Source organism: Oenanthe melanoleuca, chromosome 9, assembly GCF_029582105.1.
Source record: "Oenanthe melanoleuca isolate GR-GAL-2019-014 chromosome 9, OMel1.0, whole genome shotgun sequence".
NCBI classification, from domain to species: Eukaryota; Metazoa; Chordata; class Aves; order Passeriformes; family Muscicapidae; genus Oenanthe; species Oenanthe melanoleuca.
Window position 1 is genome coordinate 6674853 of NC_079343.1, and position 17550 is coordinate 6692402.

Genomic DNA, 17550 nt, shown 5'->3' on the forward strand with positions numbered 1-17550 from the left:
TAAATGTAATCAAATTTGCTGGTCAGCTTGCTGTGTAGCTTCTACAGTTTTTCTTTATATGAGAGTCAGATGGCAAACACAAAAAATATTCAGCTTCTCAGCACTTCATCAGCTGCTTCAGCAAGCCCTGAGAAAAATTGCACAAGTATCTTGGTAGAGAATGGCAGTGATAGCTTGGAAGGGGGTAGTCAGTCTTCCTCATACTAAAAGCACTACAATTAGACACCTTCAGTTCCAGCAATGACAATGATGAATGATCCGTAACTCTAATAGCAAAATTTTAAACACCATGAAGGCATTCAAATGTGGATTGAAAGGCACCATGTCAAAAAGAAATATTTTCCTTCCTTGGAGAAATAATTTTTTTTATAGTGTAAATGGCACTAAAAAATAAATAGGAAAATGTGGGTGTGGAAAGCTGAGTTTTTTTCTGGAAAGTGACCCATAAAACCCACGACTTATATGAAGCTAGCATTAGTCGACCTGGGACTAAACAATGAGTCCTGAATGCCTACAGGTAATCATTTTGCAGTTTCATCCTCTTGAAAGTGACTTTTGGAACCAAGGGAGCACTCCAGCTGCTTGCAACATCTCAGTTATCAGGCTTGCATCTTCACATCATCGGGAAAAGAAGGTTTGAACTTCAGGAAAGTTGATTCTCATGGAATCACATTCCTACTGACAAAGAGCCAGGACAAACTTATGCCCAGCACAGGCATCTGTATGTGTTCGAGGTTCATTTAAACAGAGGAGTCTTTACTTTACAGCTACCTTTGAAATGTGTTCCCCCCCCCAATCTAATTCCAATCTCCTACTGCAGATCAGCTACTACCAGCCAGGAGCACACTCCCCCCTACAACAGCCTGGGAGGTGCCCTACAAGAAATTACAGGAAACAGCTCTCAAGGGAAGGGAGAATACACAGGCTGCAGTAAAACTGCACAGAAGACATTTGTTTAGAGAACCATGTTTCCATGAAATGTAGTTGCAATTATCCAAAGCCATTATTGTGATTATTTTTTTCCCAGTAAATGCTGTTACTTGGCAGCACAGTGTATTTCATTCCACCACCTATAGGCAGATTCTTGCTTTTAAAGCCAAGCACAGAAATCCTTCCATGGAATGCAAATTTAATGTTATAAAATGGTGAATACATTTTTTTTCAATGAAAAGCAGAAACAGGCCTGCCTTTTCCTGCTCAGCACCACTCTTTTCTCAGTGCACCTACTAATCAAACTGTCCCTCAAAGGACTTGTCACAACTCACCACTACTTGTTAAAACACATAAATCTGCGTCCAGTAGCTATGATTTGACAGGGATGGGAATTGCATCCTTTATTATACTTGTATTGATTATTCCCTTCCTGCTTCCCATTATCTCTCTTGTTACATTTCATCTTAGAAAGTTAGACCAAATGACCTGCAGAAGTCTCTTCCAAAAAAAAATTACTTTATGATTCCATTAACTTTTGTACTGCAAGTACCTTGCAGGTTCTCCAGGGAAAAAGCACTTTGTACAGAGACCAAACCAAAAAACAATTTTTTTATTTCACACTATAAAAGTAATAAATCTGGGTATGGCCATGAATATTCAGAATTATTTGTGGAATGTCATGAATTTTCTCAAAATATATATCCACTATATCCACATATGAAAAGCCAGCTGTCCCTTTCCATGCAGAAGAATATCCTGAGACTCAGTTTGCCTTCATCTGCATTAACATATGCACAGTGACAACCACCAGGTCTCCTCTGCTTGTTCTAACAACTGTAGTAAGATTGGCAGGCCAAAAGGGATTAGCACAAGTAGTAGGAACAGGAGGCATTTCAAATTTATCAAGTGTAATAAATTTGTTACTTGTAAAGTGTCATTAAAATATCCTACAGGATATTATCTGTCCTAAACCAAAAGCATCAGTTCAAAGTCATTCTCGAGTCTGGCCAATGCCAGTGTCACATCATCATCTACAACACTTATGTGGAAATGTCTTACTGTGTGGTCTTCTCACCTTCAAAAGGTCTGCTTAACATCAGTATAGAGAGATATTTAAAGGATTTTTACAGGTGTTCCGACCAAAGTCACTTGCCTCTGGCCTGAGGCAGTTCAGCACAGCACATCCAGACAATAACCCTTCAGAAAAGCACTGCCTGTCCTGTTATTTAAATACTGAAAGGTGGATAAGTATTGCACTTAAAAGAGACAAGGCTTAATCTGTAAACACTTCAAAGTGATCTCTAATGAGCCGGCTTTATCTCATGTTTCTTCATTTTAACTGCAGCTTTGATGTTCCCCTGATCTTCATCTAACCTGGGCTCAAGAGCAGATCCTCACACAGGAGTTTGAGCCTGTAGCATGTGTCCCTGACACATCAAATAAAAGGCACAGGTAGGTTACACCGGGCAGTGTGGTGCACTTGAGAAGTGAACTGTGGCTGTGTGCCACGCTCCCTGCTGACAGGTATGTGTGAGGACAGTGGCACCAGGACCTTATCTTCACCCAAATGGGTGATGGTGACAGCGACAACCTGCAGGGAAGCATTTGCAGATACTATTGACAACTGTCTCACATTCACCACCATGATTCTGTCAACTTGTCACAGGCAAGTATTTGTGTTTCCTCAAGATCTATCCATGTTATTCTACTCAGAGTTTAAATCAATAATATACACAAATAATGGACAATTCTGGCAGACTAAATTTTAATGCAAAGCAAACCCCAAGCAAGCTAATTTCCACAGTATCAAGCAGATATAAAGAGAGGATTACTTTTGCTCTAAAGGTATTTTTTTATAACCTGACACTACTTACTATATGCAATGGAAAATCAGTGACTCTTAGTCTTCAGAGAAGCTACTTGCAGAATAAAGTCATTTAATAAATGTTACTTCTGGAACCACACTGTTCACACATTAAGACTAAACACTAATAAGCAGTAGTACTACCTTCCTCCCACAAACATGATGGGAAAGATCCATGTAGAAGTTTCCCTTGCTATTTCTAAATTAAAAATTATTAAAGAAAAGCTGCATAACAGGAGTTCTGCATTTTAACTTGTATAATTTATTTCTGCAGTTTAAAAATAACCTGTGATTCCAGAGTAGTTCAGAGTATAAGTGAGCAGAGGAAGATATTTTGCATAATCTCCTTTCCTCTGACAATTTGTCTTTGATTTTGTACAGGCTTTGTGAACCTACAGTTCTTCCAAGAATTATATGTAGATATAAGGTCCCATAACCTTAACTGAAATGCAAGTCAATTCTGACAGGTTTGAGATGTTAATTTTGGTTTTTACTCTCATTGCTCTATATTACACTTCCTAAAATCTCATGTAAGAGCATCACACTAAAGAAGATCCTGCACATAGGAAATTCACTGTGGAATGGAAGCACAAACCATCAGAAAACAAACAGCAAATTTTCACGGTAAGGAACTCAAATGATTTGCCAACCAGCAATGATTTGCTGAAATAACCTGTGAATGACAAACATAAACCAAAATAAACAAGTTGTCCACAGTCTGCTTGAGGACAACGAGGAAAGAGAAAGATAAAACCTCCACAGTTCATTGACTAAATCACAACTACTAATTTATTCGCTGAGTTACAATGGCATTTGGTCTGAGAACCAAATAGTGGTAACTCCCATTACATAGACTTCAAATATAGTATTTCAAACAGATGGCTGGGGCAGTCTGGATAATTTTTGTGTTTACTTCTTCCATTTGCTTGTTGATTTTAAATTTACACCAATTCCTACCCAAGCACAAAAGTACAACTACTTAAGGGACTTTCACTTGTGTATTTGCAGTCTCTACTAATAACAATGTGAATATTTGTCATACAGTAATCATGTCCAACTGACACTATATATTTTTAATATATTCATTTTGTGTCTTAGTAAAAAAACAAGAGATCCCACTCTGAACCACGGCATAGACAGACTTTGGATGGCAAACCTCAGGGAACTCAATTTCTACATGTTTGACTACCTAAGAATATCTACAAACTCTGGTGAAAAAACCCAATACATTTCCTTTTAATTATAACTTCAGACTCTGCCTGCAGACTTATAATTTATTAATTTTACATATCACTGAATGTGGCTGTGGATATCTGAGTCACCTTGCGTAAGTTCTGAAGGTGAAAAAGCCACAAAAGGAAGAAAAACTGTTCTGTCAGCATCAGGGTATAATCAATAACATCCCAGATTAGACAATCAGTGCCACAGTATATCATTCCCAATTTTTTTAAAGAAACATTTTAAGTTTAATCCTTAAATAATTTAAAGAATCTCCTTCATATAGCTATATAAAAGAGCCATTAAAGAAGTACTTTACAAGATACCTACAACTTTCATCACCTTCAGCTGAACCCAATTGAACTGAGCCAAAACTTTCAACATTTGTATAGACAAATTATGAAGTACTTAGCATAAAAAGAAAAATTTACATAATTCCATAAGAAATATATTTAAATGAACAAATTATGTCATGTAACTCCATAGCCATAATTTTTAAGTTCACCATGTGCTGTTAAAAATAAATGAGAGCACAGTGTTTGCACAATTGGTAACTGGAGTCTATTTGGGCTCCCTACCTTACACCAACTAACCTAGAATATAATGACAACGAGCAAAAGGTATGGAAATTCTGTCTTTGATGTCAAGTTACAACATTTGCTTTCAGTGTATAGGTAAATTAAAAAAAAAAATCATCCTGGTTTTCAGATAAATGTAAATAAACAACCAAAAATGAAACAAATACAAATAAAACCCCTATCACAATCCCACTTTCCCACCTTTTGTAGACTTACAAATTATCTCGAAACTCAAGTATTTTTGTTAAAGGCTTTTGGTGATGCTTTGTTGCTGTTGTGAGTTGATATGGTAGGGTTTGTTTTCTTTTGTTGTTCGAGGTTTTTTGAGACTGGAGGCATATCAAAAATACCTAAACATGTTGCTCATATGACTTTGGTAAAAAAAAAAATAAAAAATAGAGCAGAATACCCAATGTCCATGGATAGTTTCTTAATTAGGGGGAGCACATTAATTACTGATGCAACACAATCCTTGTCTGTCCTCTGCCAAATGTGTTCTCTCACAGGGAGTTGTAGACAGGATCAGGGTCTAAGCTTCTTCCAATGCACCTCCTAGTATTGCTGCCATTCCCAGTCTGTACCAGTGTGTCAGCTGAGAACGTTCCTGCACCAACTGCTTGTGGTGAAATCAATCTGTCAGCATGAGATGCCTCACTTGGCACTGTTACAACATAGTCTCTTTCCAAGGGGATTGAAATCAATCCCTTCACCAGCGAGCTTTTAGGGGACTCGCTGCTCTGCCCTGTGCTCATTAGTCCTGGAAGTGGTAAAGCAAGTCATTTACTAATGTACTTCATGGTCTCTGATTAAAAAGGCTGAGACGAGAGAAGAGACTAGAACCTAAATTCAGCCTGAGGGGAAGGCTGCAGCTCTACTGAGTAACAGGAAGAGCTTCTGTAATGCAATGGACCAGGCTGGCAAGCTCTGCTCTCGTCAGACGAGGAATAACTGCAGCAAACTGCTGGCATATGCTGAATTTACTGGTGTCCGTGGTGCTTAATGGCCATCACCAGCACGGGGTGGTGTGTGTGGACGTGTGCGTTTCTGTTTGGTTTTGAGAGAGAAAATGATGCTGGAAAAGGAAAGGTCTCTGAAAGACTAATGTTACATAAATATGAAAGAAGAGAGGATAAATAACACAGGCAGATTTCTGGATGAATGGTGACAGTAATCTGACCGTCTGGCAGAACCCATAACGGCTGATTAAGAGGAGAAAAATGTGATTAAAGCATACTACAGTTTCATACAGTACTGTCGTCTGTAAAGCTCTCAGAAAAGGGATTTTTATAGGGTCAGACACAACAGATATAAACACGCTGTAGCAGCAAGAAACTAAAACAAGTGAGTACAGAAGAAATAAAATATACTAATTAAAAGTAACTTGAATTAGCACAGAAGAACCTCAGATTCAGGTCAAATTGAGCAGACTTCAATAAACAAATTCAAAGCTACTTAGTAGTTTAAGTACCCGGATCGATATTGTTTTAAATTCTTTGCTGAAAAAGCAACATAAAGAAGCTAAACCAGGCTAGTATGAGCAGAGAATTCAAAACAAAACACCCCAAACCACCCAAACTGCAACACAGCTCTCCAGGTTTACCCTTAGAAACGCAAATGAGCATTGTCCCTGTAACCAGGTCCCAACCAGCCTGGCGCCCCGCTACGCTCAGATGTGACACGGATGAGCAGACTCCTTTCTGTTCCTTGTGATAGCCTCGGGAAAAGTATCACTGTTGAAAAACCAGAGATCAAACACTCCTCTAAGCTGCCTGTGAGCCTGACAAAATGCAAACCCAGTGACGGGATGAGAGGAACCGAGGCCAGAAGTGAAACAGGGCACTGGCATTGTGCAGGGAGGGGTTCCTGTGCCTGGGACTGAACTGGGGCAGAGTTTGTGGATTCAGCTTCGAGACCCTCCTTTTAGCCATGCCAGACGCATCTTTTATTTCCAACCCAGACTTGATGATTCCATCAGGATGATATAAATCGGGAATAACTTCAGATAAGCAGAGGGACAAACGACCCAAGAGATTTCTTACACCAGTATAGATTTTCTGAACTTTTGTCTCCTGTGGTATTTTACACTCCCTGTCACCACGTACCTCGTAATCACCACAGTGATTTAGAAGAGAGCTCCTTTTATTTCACAGATGGGACATCTACTGGAATAATAACAAACCAGCAGCACAGGGACAAATGCTCTGGTGGCCGGCCACGTTCAGGGAGGCAGAGACAAGCAGAACACACGTAAGTACCTGTGATGAACAAGTGTTTGCGTGGTTGTGCACGCAGGTGCCTCTATGTGTGAGCTGATGTGAGCTGCTTTACAAACCTCGTTCTCCGGAGATTCTCGGTACTAGACAGAGCACATCCACATCGTGTAATAAAGAACAGTAAAACGACACCTGAGCTCCCAGTGCCAGGTAAAACAAAGCAGAACAGTCCCACCAGCAGGGTTTGCTAAATCAGATACATTGCCCGGGGGCTGTGCTGCTTTTCAAAAACGAGAACGTATCTTTGTACAGCCCCATTGATCTGAGTGCTCCAAGAGTTGCTTGCAGCCAGCTCAGTCCTTTTTTGTACACTGCACAAAGTACAATGCAGAAAGAATGACCAGAGTGATTTGCTGGATCACAGAATTAGCTTGACAGCTATCAAATCCCAGACTAGTCCTCTGAGCAGAGGCTCCTCCCCTCCAGCCTGTATTCACTAGCTAGTTCTGTAACCCAAGCAAAATTAAATTCTGCCTAGCAGTGTAAATGAACATTTCATGTACCATTTTGCCTGCAAATCCATGAGATGGATTTAATCCTGCCCTAGGGTAGGGAAGCAGGTTAAATGACTTCACAAATACTGTAGATTCGTGTGTCCTGTGATTCTACTACCGCTTGGAATTGCTGCTCTGCTCCCAACCTGCTCCAGTGGCATTCAGATGACAGGCTCATCTTTGTCTTGAAATATTTTAATAAGTTCAATTTTTTCTTCCCCCAAATAGTCAGCTACCACTATGTAATACCAAGATATACTCCAATATGGAGTATATCAATCATCAACATGGTGACAAAACACCCATGTTTATGTAAAAAAAAAAAAAAAAAAAAAAAAAAAGTTTTAACTCAATTTTGTCAACACTATGTATTACAAACATGTAAGTGGAACCCCATCCCAGTTGAGGCAGCAAACTTTCCCCATCTCAGGTCACTTTAGAAGGCCCCACTCACAAAGTCTGTCTGCATTACTGTCAAGGATCTCAGCAGAGGAACAGATGATTTAAAACAATACCAAAATAGAAGCCCAAGGCAGGTGTAGCTGACTCAGATTGCAGAGCCTGGGCCTTGCAGCACATCATTTTCATTTGTTTTGCTCTTTCCTGTATCACCCATTGGGAAGTATTGAGTCATTCTCTGCTGTGGACATTCATCATCCACAGCTTGGTTCTTACAGGACTCATGCCAATTCATCCCTTGACAGTGAAACAGTCACTGCAAAGAAGAAAAGATACCCCAAGGTCAAATATTGCTTGGTGTGAGCGATTCACACAGCTCCATGCTGCTTTCTGCTTTCCTTGGTTATAGTCAAGAAACACAACTAAGTAAAGGGAAAAATAAAGCTTCCAAATGATCTGAGAACTCTGTAGTAAGGGAATTGACATTTTAAAAATATATAATTAACAGAGATAATTGATAAAATCTAGTTAACAGTTGAGATTAAATCAGATATGAAATCAAACTGAATATCTGACAAGTATTTCCACTAGGAATTGAACAACACATTTGAGGAGAGATGCTTTCCTGCAATCCTGAAACATGTAGGAAATTTGAGGAAAAACCTCTGCTAGACCCATTTAGTAAACTGATCTTTCTGCAAACTGTTTTTACCCACTAATGAATTTTTTAGACACCACCCAAAGCAAACACCCAATCAGCATTACAGCATGGATTTGTCATTAATCATGTTCACAAGTGACTGCCTCTTTTCCAGAAAGGCCAGTTCCCACATTGCTCAGAGCACACTACTTCAGTCCTCAACAAAAAAAAAAAAAAAAAAGTACTCAGCAGCTGCTAGTTAGAGGTGTTAGGGATATTCCAAAAAAATTTTTGTAGTCAGAATATGCTCATTTCAGGGGTGCAGGAAGAAAGAAAGGAGAAAAGAACCTTTTACTTGGAACATACCCATTTCAAAGAGGTTTTATGGGATTGATTTGTAATGACTGGGCTCTATTTTCCCATCAGAGTAGCCACTAGGTAAGAAGTTGGAGATTGCAGAGATGAATCAAACAGAAAATCTAACCAGTGGTTACTGGCTATTCTGAACTATATAATTTCTTTGCTGGAGCATTTGTTTTTAAGTGCCTTAAAGGTCACATTTGTGGCAAAAAAAGGAAACTACACATTTTGCAGACGAGAATCTGGATTTCTAATTAGGCTGTAATTGCATTCTTTCCTTTCCCACCCCACCCAGGCTCTTGCTGGGCTGCTTCACAGACCACCCAACTGTGGAAGCTTGCAGACTCCAAGTCCTTCCAACACCTCTCCAGAGGCTTTCTGTGAAACAGCTCAGTTAATGCCCACACTATCACTGCATTCATACCCTCAGCTTCCTCTGCTGTTACAGAAAGGCAAATGGATTCAATTCTTCCCTGGAAAAACAGCAGAAGCACAAGCTGAAAGGCTGAAAATGAGTTTGGGTGAAACAGCAACAGGCAGCCCAAGTGTTCTGAGAGCACTAAGGAATCATTACCTCATCAGAAATAGATTAATTTTGTATATATTATCTATCTAATTAAACTAGGCAGCAATAGAAACTAAGTAGTGTGAGTTGTAATACAGAATTCACTTCGTAAATTTTTATTTCAGTACCACCCCAAAATTTTCCCAACACAAGTAAATCCCCTCAAACTTTTTCTGTGGTCTTTGTAAATCATTCATTGGTATAAGGCAGTCTCAGCAGAACCAAATAGTCACACTGAAGAGCAGGGACCATTCTCAGTGAGAATGAGATGGACAGAATGTTCACTGCCAAGACATCAGACAAAGGGAATATATTTATATTTTTTTCAAAGGGACACGTTTTTCTTTAATAAATCTAAAGCTTTAAAGACACAAAACCTATTTCAGCACTTAGGTAAATGTATGACTAAACATCACACAAAGAAAGAAGTAACCTTGAGGTAGTAAATGTTTTGTCACAACCTATCTAGACTGCCCAAAAATACTTTAAACACTGTCATAAAAAAAAAAACACAGGTTTTTTTTTTTTTTTTTTCTTATTAGTACCAATTTTCCATATGATTTCTCTTCATAAATGTTACATTTTTCCTTTTGGCAGAGCAGTGTGTGAAAGCTTACAGCTATCATGGTAACGAATTATCCAAGGATGATGGTTCTGAACTGTGATTCTGACCTGTGCTGATGACCTGGCTGACACTTTAAACTGGCAAGCACCAGAGCATGTTGCTCCCATCAAGACCAGGCAGACTGTACCTTCTCCTCCTCTTTCCCCAACAGAAGGTTACAGTGCAGCTACCACGAGCCACAAGGAAAATGGGCAGCTTCAGGTGCACACAGGATAAAGGCAGCAAGCCAAGGCAAGTCTCGTTCCACAAAGGACAAAAACACTTGTCCAAATTCAGCTCAACGTGACAAGCTAAGCAAAACCCCAAAGATACAGTGAGGATTCAGCACCTTTGTCCTGTGGCTTGCACTCAAAGCTCTTGGCCATTCCCTCAGCACAGCTGGTTTGGTGCTGGTCTTCTCCCAGCAGCCCTGAGAGGCTGCAAACACCCTGCCTTCCCCACACACCATGGGAAATACTTGTTATTTCCAGAGCTCATGAACTGCCTGTTCTCTGGCTATATGTCAGTGCAAGACCTGAACTTCCTTTGCCTCAGAAAGTCTTTCTGTAAGTACCAGCAGATCAGCACAGAAGAGTGTTTGTTTTCCTGAGGTGGCTTTACCTCCTCCTGTTCAAGCCCTGAGGCTGATTCCCAGCACACAACAGACTTTACATGAGGGAGGTGAATGCTGCATAGCCTAATTCTGTAACACTTGTCAATAGATCAGAACAAAGAGCAACTTGTCTCCTGCAATTCAGATCATAAACAAAAATTAATGTCAGTCATACATATCCTTTTTATGTTTTCTCCTGAGAGTTAAAAACAAATAAAGCAAAACAAAATGCCCTTACCTACAGAGGAAGAAAATTAAAAAAAATACAAGAATACAAGTCATGCCATAAAATATTCACCTTAATACTCATTTAATAATTTTGTACTCTTCTGACTTAGTCAGAGTTACTGAGTCACTATTGTCACTAAAGTGAACCAATAATAAAAGTTACAATCCAATGCAAGTAAAATACAACAGATTATTCACTTATCTGAAGCCAAAGCAAAAATATCTTTCATCTCTGTTAATACATGTTTTTATGCTACACCAATTAAAGATAGTTTCAGGACATTTTCTCTAATTATTCACCAAAAGCAGTCCTTTATATTTCAGCCAGGATTATCCAGAGAATAATACACTTTTATCCCTTTGCTCAAAACACACTTGCACCCCAGGAAATTTAACTGCCTCTATCTAATCCCATGAAAGTCCTTTTCATTGTTATTTCTTGGTGGGACTGTCAATCAGAGATGAGAAAGAGGAAAACAAAACACAGAGTGGTTTGCTAGAAACATCACATCAGCCAGTGCCAAAATTATATCAGATGGCACAAAGAAGAATCATTTTGAAGAAGTGGCATGGAAGAAAAGTGTCTCTTTTTTGTTCTTTTCTCTTTGTTTCTAGGATTAATAGCTCATTTAGTTTCTGTGGGGTTTTACTTTGGGTTTTTTTGTTTTTTTTTCAAGCACACTCAGCATTGCATTCTATTTCCCAAATAACATCATGGGCACTTCACACAACTTTATAACAAAACCTCAGCATCAGCTGTGTTTTAATCAGTTTTCTTCAAACCATCCTGAAATCAAACACCATGAGATTTTTTTCCTTTATGCAATTACATTCCCAGCAGTGACACAAACATGGAAGGTGGGGCTTAGATCCCACGAGGTGTCTGACCACTGCTGACAATCAGCTGTGAGCCCAAATAATGTTCTCCCACAAGCAGCCAAAGCACAGGCACTGTCCGTCCATCTCCCCACTGGGCACAGGAGTCTGGGAAAAGCAGCACAGCACACACCCAGAATCACTCAGGGGTCCCAGATAAGAGCCCACGGGTGCTTTGCAAATGCTGCTCTTTCCCTAAAGGCCAAATTGCAACCCTGTACAAAGGAAAGGAGAGGCCATGTGCCAGTTGTAGGGCTTCTGTCAGCCTTTTCAGCTGGCCTTAAAAAAATTACCATTTCTCTATGAAGTATGTTCTTTTGAGCTAAAAGCCTTAAAAAGTAAATCTTTTTAGCATAAGAAAGGCAAAAAGAAAGGTCACAAAAGAAAAGAATGGAGAGAATTGCTCACAGCTGAGAACTGAAGGCACTCAATTGTCACCCCTGAAAGCTACAACTGAGCACAGGGCACTGGACCTGCCATGCTCAGGTAAACACAGATAACAAGAGTTCTTTGAAGGCACTGCTTCTATTCTTCCCAGGTTCAGATTAGTGCTTTCTGGATTTCTATGAATTCTATACTAGTGAGGCCTTCACATTTCAAAATAAGAATCAATCCCATCCAAGCTCCAGGATGGAAAGAGGTCAAATATGGTTTTAGATGAGTAATAACTTGTGTGCACTTTCTCTTTCCATATTTTTGCTTTTACATGATTTTAAATTAATTTACAGTGTGTTATGGTCAGTGTTCTCAGAGCTTCCAGACCTTTCAACATTTTCTTGCTGGCTAGCAAGGTTTTTCTATTGTGGATTTAAGCAACACAACTGAACCTGAACCATGTGAGTATGAATCTGCTCAGCCATTACAGAGAATTCAGAATACCCTCACACATGTGCATTAGGGGAAGGACCAGATTTTCTTACTCAGTATAAATTAAAGGTTTACTTGATAGGGGAATAAGCAACTCAAAGCTTACAGAAGGGGCTCTACCTGGAAACCCCAACACTCTTTGGGGGTATTCATGGAGCAACCTGAAACTAGGTTTCTTATTTTGGGAAGAACTTTGAGTTTAAAAAAAAAATGTATATATCTACATAAGTAACTGTAAAGCTAAACAAGGGATTTGTGAGGTGGGAAGGAGGACAGGTTTCATTCAACATTACTCTGTGCAGCCTGGTGCAAGTCAGAGGCCAAGCCTCAGCACAGCTTTTCTACCACCACTGTAGCTGCTCTGGGTCAAAGGAGCACTAAGAAATGTAGGTTTGTTTTCAGTTGGTCATTTTTTTGTTTGGATACTTGGTTTGGTATGGCTGTTGGAGAATTCACTGATTTGAAGCTTTTTTGTTTGTTTTTACTGGACCACTTAAGTTGTCAGGCATGCATTGCAAACAACCAAACTTGAGAGTTGTAAACATCACTCAATTTTGTCACCTCCTGTTCCCCTTTTGCACTACCACTGCAAAAGTTTAAAACAGGATTTCTCAACCTACCTTAGAGCTTAACACTCCCAGCAGCAGCAGAATCAGAGCAGCTACACAAAGGGTTAGTAGGAACTTGATGTTAAATAATGACCAGAGGGGGACATGTAATGGGGGGAAAAATGTTTATAAACAGATAAAGATTTTTTTTCCAAGCAAACCAAGAAATCCTAAGCTCTGAGAGTTAGAAATAAACTCATCAACACTATTTAAGATCACAGTCTTACTTAAGCTTTCTTTTCAGTTTTGTAATTATCTTATCAAGCATTTTTATCTTGTATCTTTGAGATTGGTAATTCTTACCTTATTAGTTGCACAGAAACAGCTTCAGTACATAAATGTAATTTCTCAGGCATATCCCAAAATATTTATTTTAACCTTTTCATGCAACGAAAAAGGAGCTTTAAGGTTGGAATGTACTGTTAAGTAGCAATCAATTCTGAGACAAGTGCTTCCACATCTGATCAAGCAGGCAAGAAAGGACAAAGATAACTTTAAGGTCTTTAAGGCAACAAAAAGGAGAAAGACTCCCAAAAATGGACAGTAGTAAAGGGAAGCAAGTATATGTTAAAAGGTATTTCTCAAACAGGTACAATTTTAATTTCTCATTCTACTGAAGTGTCTCAGGCATGGCTCTCTCAGAGGTTTTGATTTTCAGACTGTGTTTCCTATGTAACATACACACATACTCCTTGTTTATAGAAAAAGCTGGGTTTGTGTGTTTGTCAGAGCAACTGGGTGGCTTGACACAATAATCAACACTGGAAGAGACCTGAAGTCTCTAACCCAAACCCCTACTCAAAGCAGAGCCAATTATGAGGTCAGATCATGTTGTTTCAAGACAGTTGAGTCTTGAAACCCTCAAAGGATGGAGACTGCATAGTCTCTCTAAGCAACTTGTTTCACTGCCTCGTTGTCATATTAAAAATAAAAAAAAAAAAAAAAAAAAGAAAAGAAAAATATTTTATCCAATCTGCAGCTGTTTTGCTTCAATTTATGTCTGCTGTCTTTCATCCTTTCACAGTGAAAAGCATGGTGCTTAATAAGGACTGACATACTGTTTCTCCTATAAGTTTGACTGTTTGGTAAAATATGTGAGGGATTTCCAGAAAACTTCTTCACCTGACAAGAAGAACCAGGAAAAAACCCCACAGCTTTTATAAAAATTTCAAATTAAACTGCATTTGCCTTGCAAAAGGTCCAGTTCCTCATTACTTCATGGTAAGCAGAAACATTTTGGAAGAGTGGAAAATATTAATTAGCTAAAAAACAGGCAGAGTAAAGAGGTTTCAATTTCAAGGACAAAACAAACCAAACTATCTTGATTGTGGACATATCAAGATCAAAATTAGGCAGCTTAGATGGCTGGTTGTGACAAACCATACATTTCCAATCAGTTCCTGAGGCAGAAATGTCAGACCTGAACTAAATTGCATAGATTAGGATGTTTAACTTGATATGTTTATTCTTGCTGAAAGCCAAACAAATCTAACTTCCTAGAATCTTTTTCATCCATTTTTAGTTTTTTAGAAAAGCTAATCAACTATTTTTTCTAGCAATTCTGCAATATGAAAGAAGCAAAATTACAAATGTATGCATGCAAATATACAAATGTCCATAAAATATACTGTTTATATACTACTTATATGTATAAAAAACTGATCAGATTTCTTACTATTTGCAATGGTAGCCTTAGTTGGCAAAAGGCTTCATATCCATCTATAGATAATTCCTCTTGATCATTTTAGGCATAGGTAAATGTACTTTGAACAATTACAGATGCTCTTGGACTCCTCACACAGCTCAGTAAAAGTCAATCCACTGCAGTATCTATGAACTTAGCTCCTGGGGCTCAGCAGCTCTGTGCTGCTGGAACAGTTGGATTGGAACAGAGAAGAAAGAGACCTGAGAGAAATGGGTTTTCAGGGAGCTGGAGCTCACACAGTGTGAGCTCCATTCACCCTCCCAACACCAGGACATGCAGCCACAGCACAGTGCTCCAACATCCTGCTAGAGGAGGAAGAGAAAACTCCTGTTCAGATGCACTTAGGCTCTGTTCAGTACCTCTGGAAACAGTGTAGGGCTGGTGTGATTATCTCTGATTTACACTGCAACACTGATCCACCTTAATAACAGTATCCTACCTTATAACCCAGGACAGAAAAAACTGCTTTGTGCCTTCGAAATTTCAGCCTTAGCAAAGTGTCAGCAGGTACCTGGAAACAAGCTGAAAGAAAAGGAGCCATTATAAAATATCCCATGTGTGCTATAAATAGTGTTTACACAAGAGTACATGACTTGTTCTACTACATGTGCATCAGGGAAATGAAAGTGAAGTGACTGCTGAGAGAAGACAGTAAAGTCTTCTCAGGCACAGATCAAGAAGACTCTTCAGTTCAGTCAAGGAGGGTGTGCAGCTCATCAGGCTCCATTACCCGGTTTTTGTGGCTGTCCAGCCACAACGCCCCACCCAGGAGTCAGGAATGCACCTCTGTGAGGAGGACAGAAGAGGGATTGAATGAGAGGAGCTGTCTTCATGTGTGAATGAGCTAAACAAACAGATTCCTCATCTCTGCTCCTGTGTTTGATTGGTAGGGAGAGCTGGGTCCAGGCACTGTGGTCTCTGTGGTCTGTCCTACACAGGAGCCTTAAGAAAGGGCAGGGAAAAGCAGCTCAGGATGGAGAGGAGCAGCCAGGACCTCATGGAGGCCTGCAGGAGTCACACACAGATTTACTATAGAACATACCCCACTAGGATTTAAAAACTGAGGGTTAGGAAGCGTTAGGGGGAAAATCAGTTGAAAAATAAGATTCTGCTTCTCTGATCTCATCCTAAAAACATGCTTACTGAGAGGGACCCATGTCTTTGGACCTCTTCCCACCAAATAAATATATATTCTTTTTTATGTTTAAAAAGTAGAGATTCACCTTATTTAGCTTCTATATCAAACCGTATCCTTTGTATTAAACAAAGAATTCTGTTACTAAACTCCTCTTTTCAGTAATATTTTAAATACTAACCATTAAATGCCCATTGCTCAATGCTTTAGACCTGCTCAAGCAAGAAACATTAAGTAGATCAAATTGGACTGTAAATTATGTGAGTTCTATTTTGAGCATGACATCATTCATCCTGTTGTTTCAATTTAATTATATTCAGTCTTCAATCCATCCCCAGCAGCCCCAATATTTCATATTTTGTTAGTTTGTCTGCTCTACTCTGACTAGTGACTTACAAAAATAACCACATTTCAAAATATTACTTCAGAAAATTAACCCTAAAGCAGTGTTCCCAACCCATCAACACTTCTGTGCAGGAAAAAAAATATCCTGAGTGCCCAGCTGATAACAGCAGTTGCTGAAAGCAATAACAGAAAAACAAGGTGAAAACTCAGAAAAACACACATTTCAGTTCTGGACTGTTTAATACTCTAGAATATGAATCTGACAGCAAATACTCTCATTAATTATTATAACCTAGGTACATATGCTTACATCTTCCTGTAAAAAAATCTTTTTTTCAGATGGTATTTTCTGTGCCGGGTCCTATGTACAGATGATACTTTTCTTTTAGTATTAGCAACCAAAATTAGTTGGAATTGTCCTTTAGCTGTAAAGGTATTTTACAGGTGCTTTTTTCCAAATAAAATATGTTAAAGACATAAATTATCCTGACCAAACAATATTTTTGCTACTTCAGATTTTTAGAGTAAGATTGCAAAAATTCCAAAAATTGCTCTAATTTGGAAGGAAAAGCTTAACTGATGAAGCTTAAGTTTTAAAACTGTATTGATTTTCCTTGGATCATGGAATAATGCATCAAGCTTACATATTTGTGCAGGTAGCTTACAAATTATTACATCTCCATGGTAAAACAATTAATTTGGTACCTTCACTTCTGCAAAACTGAGCTTCTGTAAGCATTTACTAACCTAACTTAGTTTCTATATAAAAACCCCTTCCAGTAAATACCTAGTTCTTCTTAACAGTCTTGCCTAAGAAGTTTAATAATGTTAATGAATTATTTTATCAGCAATTGCCCCAGGACTGGACATCATGCCATCACAATACTCCAGCAAGTGCAGATATTTCCCAAGTCCCATTCTGCACTGGCCAGCCTTGTGGTTACTCTGGTTTTACTTCTCAAGCCTCAGAAGAATTTCCCTTCCCTAAAGAGGGGCTTTAGCCTGAGTCCCAACTCTTTAGACAGAGATTGTAACATCTGGTGGGAACAAATGATGCTTCAACATTCCTTATGGGAATGCAGTATTTATCTAGCAAATAGGGATCCTCCAGCTTAGGAGAGAGTCTAAATATACATTTTTTCCTTAATACAAATTTTAAGCCCAAACATAAAATACAAAGCCCAACACCCCAAACAGCAAAAATCATTGCTACTTGGTTGTTGTGCTGGTGGGTTTTAAACCAGC

General features: G+C 39.0%; 1 protein-coding gene across 6 annotated transcripts in view; it reads right to left on the bottom strand.

Annotated features, from left to right (window-relative positions):
• SPSB4 (splA/ryanodine receptor domain and SOCS box containing 4) overlaps positions 1-17550 on the bottom strand; it is a 143209-nt gene that overhangs the window by 99487 nt on the left and 26172 nt on the right. For 4 of the 6 annotated variants that reach the window (XM_056498528.1, XM_056498525.1, XM_056498529.1 and 1 more), the window contains one exon: positions 15265-15347. The exons of the other annotated variants lie outside the window; for them this stretch is intronic. The gene's annotated coding sequence lies outside the window, so the exon portion shown is untranslated. The remainder of the gene's footprint in view (positions 1-15264; positions 15348-17550) is intronic. 6 annotated transcript variants of the gene reach the window in all.